Source organism: Saimiri boliviensis, chromosome 4 (genome assembly GCF_048565385.1).
Source record: "Saimiri boliviensis isolate mSaiBol1 chromosome 4, mSaiBol1.pri, whole genome shotgun sequence".
Classification (NCBI taxonomy): Eukaryota; Metazoa; Chordata; class Mammalia; order Primates; family Cebidae; genus Saimiri; species Saimiri boliviensis.
In genome coordinates, this window is record NC_133452.1 from 134,353,490 (window position 1) to 134,362,663 (window position 9,174).

At 49.5% G+C, this 9,174-nt stretch overlaps 1 pseudogene; it reads right to left on the reverse strand.

Moving 5' to 3' along the window:
• Positions 1 to 3,850: 3,850 nt before the first annotated feature.
• Positions 3,851 to 6,291, reverse strand: LOC141584370 (patr class I histocompatibility antigen, A-2 alpha chain-like; annotated as a pseudogene).
• Positions 6,292 to 9,174: the final 2,883 nt, after the last annotated feature.

Here is a 9,174-nt window from a genome sequence, read left to right on the forward strand (position 1 = left end):
CAATAGACCCTGTTTCTTAAAAAAAGTCAAAAGACATGGTAAGCTGTCTACATGGACTCTATATATCAGGAGATTCACGTCCTGTAATTTTTCTAAATGGCATCTCTGTGTGGTTTTCATGAATGTTTGTCTGGTATTTCTTTTCTACCCTTTTCCTTTCAACTTTTTTGTATCTTCTACTGAAATTATGGCTTTTGTAAACAGCCTACGGTTATTTATATATGGACTTATTTTCCCCCTCTGCACTATTTGTCTTGTCACTGGAGTGTGTGAGTTCTTTATGTTTAATGTTATTGTTGACTTCATTGGGTTTAAGTCTGTACATTGTCGTTTGCTGCCTTCTATTATCTCTTTTTTCAATAATTTTTCTTCTATTGCCTTCTTTAGATGAATAAAAAACTTTGCAGCATATTAGTATTTGGAATAAGTGTTCTAGTTATAAATTCTTTCATTAATTATCTGAGAAACCACAATAATCCGTGATTTACTATAACTGACAGCAGACCATAACTTCCCTTACTTCCACCTACCTGTTCAGACAGCCCAGGGGAGAATCAGTGCTCTGCCTCTGAGACACAGGGGGTGGAAGCAGGAGAGTAACTGGATGGTGAAGCTGTAGCTGCAGAGGCATCCGGGCCCCTCACCTGCACTCCTCGTAGATGTCTCCTCCACTGAACGCCTGCGATGCCCTCTCTTCCGTATGATCCTGCCAGAGTCTCCCCATCTCCACTGACAGCAGCTCCACCCTTCTACTCACTCAGTCCAACACTGTGGGTGTCCTTGATTCTTCTTTCTCACACCACAGATACAATTCATTAGCAAGTGCTGTGAAGTCCATCTTCATATTCATCCGGAATCTCATCACTTCCCACCATTTCCCCTGCTCACACCCCAGTCAAGGTAACCAGCATCTCCATCCTGGAATACTGCACTGCTTCCCCAGCATGTCCCTACTGCCTCACTTGTCCTCCACCTCCCAATTCTGTTCTCAGCAAAGCAGCCAGAGAGAAGCTTCGAAAGGATAAGCCCCACCATGTCCCACTGTTCAAAACTGTCCTCTAACTCCCCATGTGATTCAAAGCGAAGGTGAAAACCCTTCCCACACCCTCCAGGCCTCCCTGCTCTGGCCACATCTCTGACCTCATTTCAGTTTCTCTCTGTCCAGCCCTTCTGGCCTCTTCCTCCTTCCAGTAACACAGACACTTTCCTGCCCTAGTGCATCTGCACTGAAGGTTCCTGCCTGAAAAGAGCTTTCCCAGTCATCCGTGGGGACAGCTCCTCACATGCCTCAAATCTTCACTTGAAGGTCACATGTGCAAGGAGGCCCATGCTGACCACCCAGCACAGCAGCCACCCTCGTCCCCACAGCCCACACTCTGATCACCTGCCCCACAGCACTTGCCACCTTCTCACTCAAGCATTTTCTGCTCTTACTCTGCTTATACTGTGTCTATCATCTGCCTACAGAGGTGTCCAATCTTTTGGCTTCCCTGGACCACATGGGAAGAAGAATTGTCTTGAGCCACACATAAAACACACTAATGACAGCTGATAAGCAGAAAACAATCAAAAAAAGAAAAAAAGTACATGCATAATTTTTATGATGTCTGCCACCACAGATAAGCAAAAACGTCTTCCCATTCAAAGCTGTCCTGGGCCACATGCAGCCTGTGAGCTGCAAGTTGGACAAGCTTGCATCTAGAACATATACACTGGAAGTCTGATATTTTTTCTGTTTTAACTTTAATGATGTTTTCTCAAGGAGAAAATAGTCTTATAACTATCAGACAACAAATGTCAGTTGAATGAATGATCACTGTAGGGCACCTCCCTATTCTAAAGGCAATATCTTTATTAATGTAGCCTCATGCCAAATGCTGTTTTGTGGCAGCTACAGAACAACATCATCTCACACTGACATCAGTGCTGCCAGAGCTTTTCTCACCAGGGCTGCGTGTGTGCCCTCCCTCCCTCCCTCCCTCCTTCCTCCCACACCAACCCTCCTGCACGCTGCAGCACACAACCGTATTTTACTCTTCAGGAAAGATAACCCTAGGCTTATGGGTCCAATTTTCCAGCCACATATGAATTTAAATTAGACTCTGCTTTATAAAACCATGGGTTTGGATGGGAGGCAGCACTAGGATTACTACAATTCAGGCAGGAAGAAGAGTAGGAGAGAGAGCAGAAGGAGTTCCAACAGAAACTTACCTACGATGAAAAGCAAATGGACCCCTCTTCACTGTATGTTTCCAAATCTGCTTTCGTGAAGAAGACTGGAGATATTTGGAAAATAAAATCCGGAGCAGAGACATGGAAGGAGGGTAAGAGGCACAGGGGTCTGAAAATTTGTCTCTTGATACCACAAGGGCTTCTATGCGTAGGAACCACACTAGGTGACATCCGAGTCCCTGTGATCACAGGTCGTGGTAAGACAAAGTTCTACTGAAGGATCAAGGACAATGGAGCAGTAAAGATGACCCAGCCAAGCAGTGACCACATAAAGCCCATGGTGACCTGCGCACCCACTGGGCACAGCCCCATCTACTTCATCCCCTGCAACAAATCAGCACAAGAAACACGTGGACTGTGGAAGGTTCTTGGGTCTTCCATTTATTTTGTGTCTCAAATTTCAGGAATCTTCTCCTTTAATTAACCCATCAATCTCTCATGGAAATAACCTGAAAAAGTAAACTATATTCAGATTCTAATGTTAATAGGAAAGTAAGAGGTTAGAACTCATTGTACCATAAAATTGAGACAGAGATGGAGACATCCCAGCCCCAGGTCTCTGGAACAGGAATGGTGATCGGGAAAGGAATGCAGGTCAGCGTGGGGAAGGGGTCATGGTGGACACGGGGCTGGGCTGGTCTCCCCACCTCCTCACATTATGTCTATAGGGACACAGACACATTCAGATGCCTTTTCAGAAAGAGAAGTCAGGGCTCTTGAAGTCACAAAGGGAAGGTGTGAACATAACTTGCCTCTCAGTCCCACACAAGGCAGCTGTCTCACACTATAGAAAAATATTCATGAACAAATTCATATCAGTCGCAGTGAGGGGTGACACTCTAAAGAGCCCATCACATGCTCAATACATTCGATTCAAACCCCAGAGCACAGCTGTGTACACTGTTCTCCCCAACACCCACACACATCAGGGTCCTCAGGGTCTCACTTTTACAAGGTGATGTGAGAGACACATCAGAGCCCTGGGCACTGACATTGCCAGGGATAGAACGAAAACAGGACCTGGTCAGAACTTACAGGAGATGTAGCTATAGGAGGAACTGCGGGCTGGGTGAGCCCCCCACGGGCTCCTGACCACAATATCCCAGTGATCTCAGGGATCAGCCTCCCTCATCCTTACTTGCAGCCTGAGAGTAGCTCCCTCCTTTTCTATCTGTGGGAATAAAATATTCAGTGAGAGGCCAGAATGGTGGCAGGGCCATGAGGTCCTAGAGGAACCTCCTAGTCTTGGACCCCAGAGAAGTTTCCAGAAATGTGTGACTGCAGACTCAGGGCAGGATCAGGAAAAACAAGGAAAGCAGGTGTGGGTCCTGGACCAACTGCCCTCCTAAGGACTGTCCTCAGCAGGGAGGTTCCCCTGTGACCTGTGACTGCTGAGATCAGGTCCCCATCACCACAATCATCAAGGTGACACATCTGTCTTTCATTGTCACAGGTGCTTTACACAAGAGTAAGTGCTGGCACACAGGGCCCAGGCTGGGTCGGCTCATGAGTGTGGATGATGCTTCCCAGTAACCAGGCAGGACACACTTCTACCTGGGGCTTGGAACCCTCAGTGGGACAAGAAATCTCAGACCCCACTCCTCACCCCGTCCTCACCTCAGCTCTTCTTCCCTCACATCACAGCAGCGACCACAGCTCCAGTGACGACAGCTCCAAGGACAACCAGGCCAGAAAAAATGCCCAAGATTGGGATGGTGGGCTGGGAAGATGGCTCTGGGAAAAGAGGGGAAGGTGAGGGTCCCTGATCCCCAGGCTCCAGCCCTGACCCTGCTGAAAGGCTCCAGAGGGGCTCCTGCTTTCCCTAAGAGACATGATTCCCCCATCTTCCTTCTTACCCTATCTCAGGGTGAGGGGCTTGGGTAGACTCTCGGTCTGCAGATGGCAGGTGTATCTCTGCTCTTCTCCAGAAGGCACCACCACAGCCGCCCACTTTTGGAAAGTTCCATCTCTTGTGGTCCTGGTCTCCACAAGCTCCATGTCTTGGGTCTGGTCTTCTCCATGTCACTGCCAAGTCAGTGTGATCTCCACAGGGTAGAAGCCCAGGGCCCAGCACCTCAGGGTGGCCTCATGGTCAGAAATGGGGTGGTGGGTCATGTGTGTCTTGGGGGCATCTGAAGGGAAGAGTCAGAAAATTCAGGCACTTTGCATCTCTCATGGAACACCCCAGCAGCTCCCATGTGACCATTCTGAGAATGGACAGGACAGCTGGGGTGGGGAAGGGAGCACAGAACCCAGACACCAGCCTGGGCACAGGCACCTGGGTTAATGTATTCCTTGGAAAGTTCTAGTCTCTGAGCAGAGGAGGAGGGACTGCTGGTCCTGTCCTGAGTAGAGGCCAGGGGACTCACAGGAGTTGGAGTCAGATCCCCACACACACTGAGTGTGAAGCAGAGAACCAGGCCCGAGAGAACCGGGAACCAGGCTTGTTGCCCAAAGCTGCTGTGGGGTCAAAGGGAAACTGATCAGTATTCTCTGAGGGATTGTCAGTAATTCCCTGATCAGTAATCCCTGAGGGATTGTCTTCACCTCCACTCCCTCAGAGACTTCATCCCTTAATTGTATCAGAGAGCAGGGCGGACCCTCAGAGTCATTCTCTGGCACAGGATCTGGAAACCCAGGAGGATTCTTGAGGACCAGAGGGAGGGCGATATTCTAGTGTTGGTACCATTTCCCTCCGCTACTTGTGCGAGGTCAGCCTGGGAGGTCTACAGGAGATCAGGGAGGCGCCCCGTTGCCCCTGGTACCCGCGCGCTCCAGTGTCTCCTTCCCGTTCTCCTGGTGTCTGCGGATCCACTCCAGGCACCTGCCCTCCAGGTAGGCGCTCATCTTCGCCGCCACATTGGCCGCCTCCCACTTGCGCTGGGAGATCTGAGCCGCCAGGTCCGCGGGGGTCCAGGAGCGCAGGTCCTTGTTCATGGCGAGGTAATCCTTGCCGTCGTAGGCGAACTGGTGTTACCCGTGGAGAAGGCGCCCTTCAGGCCCCAGGTCGCAGTCACGCATCTCCTGGAGGGTGTGGGACCCTGGCCCCGCCCTCCGCGGTCACCCCGCGACCAAGCCCCGCCCCGGCCCAATCTGAGGGCATTTCGGCCTAAACTGAAAAGGAAACCGGGTAAAGGGGCTTGGCGCTCTCCCAGGTCAGGGTCTGGGCGGGTCCCCCAGTCTCGCGGTGGATCTCGGACCCGGAGACTCGGGGTGACCCAGGCCGTCCGTCGGGAACGGGGTGGGGTCGTGACCTGCGCCCCGGACCAGCGTCAGTCACCGGCCTCGATCCGGTTGTAGGAGCCGCGCAGGTTCCGCAGGTTCACTGGGAAACTCTGTGCGGTGTCCTTGAAGATCCGTGTCCCCGGGTCCCAATACTCCGGCCCCTCCTTCTCCATCCGCGGCGCCCGCGGCTCCGTCCTCGGACTCGAGGCGTCGCTGTCGAACCGCGCGATCTGCGTGTCGTCCATGCAGCCCACGGAGATGAAGCGGGGTGCTCAATACCTCATGGAGTGGGAGCCTGGGGGCGAGGAGGGGCTGAGACCCGCCCGACCCTCCTCCCGGCGCGGCTCCCCGAGTCCAGCTGCCCCGCGGGGCTTGGCCCCTCGCTCCTCCCGCAGAGGCAGTTTCCCTTGCGACCCCGCACTCACCTGCTCAGGTCTCAGTCAGGGCCAGGGCCCCCGAGAGCATCAGGAGGAGGGTTCGGGCGCCACAGGTAATTCCGGACGCCAAGGGAGCCTCCGGACTTCAGAACCGGGACCGCAGTGAGCTGATTGGCTTCTCTAGGAAGCCGACACCCAATGGGAGTGGGAACTTGGCTCACGTTGTGAGTATCCAGGAAGAAGGTCCCGACACAAGTGAGGCGAGGAAGAGAAACTGCGGAGACGGGGAATCCCCAACGCTGCGCCTCCCAATCCACACACCGCCTTCCGGACCTGAGACCCTGAGAGCCACGCCTGGGCCCTGGGACTTCGCCCTGATCCCGCCCCTCCTGTGCCAAGCGCTCTGTCTCAGTGTCTCCCTGAGTCTTGGCCCAGGAGCTGCTGAGAAACCAGAGAGAAACCCTCGGCATGGGCCCCGTCCCTCTCCCTTCACTTTTCATCCCGTATCCTCGTCCCTGAACTGGACTTCCTGCCTTCAACTTCTTGCCTGTCCCCCTGGACTATTCTAGAAGAAAACTCACCCCTGGGAGCTTGGCGCCAGAGAGTGAGCTCGCCCTGGGAATGGAGGTGTAGAAACAGGGTGTTTTCTGTGTGTGTGTGTGTTTTTTTTTTTTTTTTTTTTTAATCCGGTAAAGTTGTGCCCGAAAGCATGAGATAGCATGCAGACCAGTTTGCTTTTTCTTTGTTAACTACAGTGGGTAGCAGCATTTTGCTAACCCCTGATCAGGACGCTAATCAGTAAAAAATCTGACTTTGGCCCCTTGATATGCAAATGTGTCTAAAAGCATTACAACAGGACTCACAAAGCTCCCATTTTTCACTTTCTCAGACAATGTATCTATGACTCCAGCTTGTTGTATTTTAAATTTACCATCATTCCATAGTTATTGTGTGGGTCCAGAACATCTCCTCAGTTCAAAGTAGCACACTGTGTTACATATGTTGCAACCAGGAGCCAGTACAGACTTCATTCACCTCACAGTCCCAAGTGTTCAATGTAGTCACAATGTCCCTCGCCAGTGCTCATGCACTGCCTGTTTTTAGGAAGTTGCCATATATAAGTGGTGTGTGCATGTTTTATAGGAACACTTAGTGTTTATTTAAACCTGATTAACATAAAAAACAATTAGTTTTTGGGCAGACGTACATAAGGTATTAAAGATCAACTGAAAAGAACACCCTTGCACGCTATGTAGATAGATGTATTAAAAATCTGTAAAACAATGTGTTTAAATCTAAGAATTCTGTTGCTTTCAATTTCCTTCCCTCTGCTTCTTTTCCTCACCTCCTGCTTCTCCAGCCCTTCCCTCCGTCCCTCTCATCCCTCAGGCCCTCCTCTCACCTTCGTCCCCACCACCCTGTCACTCCTGAATTGTGGCTCTAGCACTGTCGCATTATCTGCTGCATGACTGTTCTCTCCACATTTCTCCCTGTAAAAAACTCCAGTGGCTCCACCTTGGTCTTGTGAAGCTTCTGGAATGTCAGGCATGTCAGCATATTAGGGCAGACCTGGTTTATCGTGGGCACTAAATTAATTTTTGTTGACTGACTGAATGAAATATGAGTGTATTCAGTTGCATCACAGAAAGTTATAAAATGTGAAACACTGAAAAAGTTAAGATTTTATTTTATGTAACTAGTGTGCATATCAATTCATCAATTCATTCCATAAGTTTGTTGAGCCTGTGTATGAATTTTATAAGACTGTGTAATTATTGAAAACATTGACTTTAAACAACACCCATTTATTGTATTCATTCATTTATTTTTAGAGACAAAGTCTCCCTCTGTCATTCAGGGTGAAGTGCAGTCACATGATCATGGCTCACTGCAGCCTCAAACTCCTGGGCTCAAGGGACCCTACTGCCTCAGTCTTCAGAGTAGCTAGGACTGCAAGTACCACCATGCTCAACTAATTAAAGAAAAAAAAAAAACTGTAGAGATAACGGTCTCACTATATTATCCCACTGGTCTCAAACTCCTGGCTACAAGTGACCCTCCTGTGTCAGCTCCTCAAATGTTACGATTACAGGTGTGTGCTACCACGCCTGGCCTAACAACACCCATTTATCTGTTTATAGTTCCTTAGTCAGAAATTCTGGCATGATGTGAATGGAATCTCTGTTCTGTGCTTCCCAAAGCTGTGTTTTCATTTTGACTCCTCCTTCAGGCTTATACAGAGGAGTCAGAATGCAGTTTTTGGCAGTTATAAGACTGAGGTTCCTATTTCTTGTTGGCTGTCAAGGTAGAGAACAGGAAGGGATGTGGTCAATTCCTGGTGCTCACCAGCATTCTTTCCCTCACAGCCCCTTCATTTTCAAAGCCCACAGTGAAGGAAACCCCTCACGCTGAATCCCTCTCACTGTGAATCTCTATGCTCAGGGAGAACCCAGTCCTTTTAAGGGCTCACCTAATTAGGACAGTCCCAGCAGGATAAACCCAGCCTAAAGTCAACTAATTGAGGCCCTTAATTATGTCTGCTGAATCCCTTCACAACAGCACCTACATTAGAGTTGGCTGAATAACTGGGGTGAGGTGAATGACCAGGAGGTGGTTGTTGGGGGTATCATAGAATCAGCCTAGCAAGGATTGGATCTTCCTTTTGTGTTTAATTGAGACACACTTGGAAATTGAAGTTCAAGTAAACTGATCATTGTGAACAGTAACAAAATATATCCTCTTCAGCCATGGGAAATCTCCTTAACTTTTACAACTAAGTTATATATTTAGTACCTTACAATTAATTTAGGACAGGTGTGGTGGCTCATGCCTGCAATTTTACCACTGTGGAAGGCAGAGGAAGGTGGATCCATTGACTCCAGAAGTTCAAGATCCGCCTGGGAAACATGGTCAAACCCCCATCTCTGCCAAAAAATTAGAAAATTAGCCAGGCATGGTGGTTCATGACTGTCATCCCAGCGACTCAGGAGGCTGAGGTCAGAGGACCCCTTGAGCCCAGGAGGTCGGCACTGGAGTTCATGGTGATCATGCTACTACATTCCATCATGGGTGACAGAGAGACACTGTCTCAAAAATAATAAGATTGATGAGGACAAATTTGGAGCACATACAAATTAATGTGTAATAATCCATCTTCTCTTGCGAAAATCTACTAGTTATTTACTATTGCATAACAAATTATGTGAAACATAGCAACTCGAAACAACAGATATTCATCATCCCCCACAGTTTCCAATGGTCAGGAACACAGGAGAGCTTTCCCTGAGTGCTTCTGGCTCAGTTCCTCTCACAAGGCTGTAGTCCAGTTGTCAGCCGAGGG